Genomic DNA, 965 nt, shown 5'->3' on the forward strand with positions numbered 1-965 from the left:
AAGTAAATCTAGTTGGTACTTTGGGGGGTCAAAAGTAACATTTTTCCAATAGTTTTCAAAAGCGCCATGAAAAACAAAAGAAAAATTAAGGAAAAACGGGAATTTTTACGCAAAACCTGCTTTCGAGAAAATTGATTTTGGTTTTTGGTGTTACATTAAAACGAATGACTGTAGATACATGAAATTTTCACTGGTTGTTTATATTTCCATTTTCTATACATGATAAAATTTTCAAAATATTTTGGTTTGTTTTGAGCTGTTTACGGACAATTTCAGTTTCCAATTTAATTAGCTTTTTTTCTATGAATGTCAATAAAACTTTATTTGCTGAGTAAAAATACTTGAAAATTTAATACAAGGCTCCTACTATATTATTACAATGAAATTTGAAAAATAACAAAAATCCTTAGTCACAATTTTTTTTTTAGCAGTTAAAGTTCAAAAATTGACAAGTAAAAATCACGAAAATTAGCAATTTATTTTGGGTTAAGAATTCGTAAAAATTTTTCTTTTTAAATCCAAGATTTGAAAATGTAATACAAGATTCCTCATAATATTGTCTACCTTTATCTAAAAAAATTGTCTATAAGAAACTCAAATTAAATTTTTATGAGCGTTTGAAATTCATATTTTTACAACATTTGATATTCACTCGATTTCTTACGTAACGATTTTCTTATTTTGTTGTAATTAAAAAACTAGTGACTGTAGAAACTTGAAAATTTCACTGAATGTTTATATTAGCATTTTCTATATACGATAAAATTTTTAAAATAATTTGACTCTTTTTGAGCTGTTTACGGACATTGTAAGTTTTCAATTTTTTTAGTTTTTTTTTTTCTATAAATATCAATAAAGTTTTATCTGTTGGGCCAAAAAGTGTATAAATTTAATACAAAGCTCCTGATATATTGTTACAATATCAGTTGAAAAATATTAAAAATACATAGGCACATTTTTTTTTA

Source organism: Acyrthosiphon pisum, chromosome A2, assembly GCF_005508785.2.
Source record: "Acyrthosiphon pisum isolate AL4f chromosome A2, pea_aphid_22Mar2018_4r6ur, whole genome shotgun sequence".
Classification (NCBI taxonomy): Eukaryota; Metazoa; Arthropoda; class Insecta; order Hemiptera; family Aphididae; genus Acyrthosiphon; species Acyrthosiphon pisum.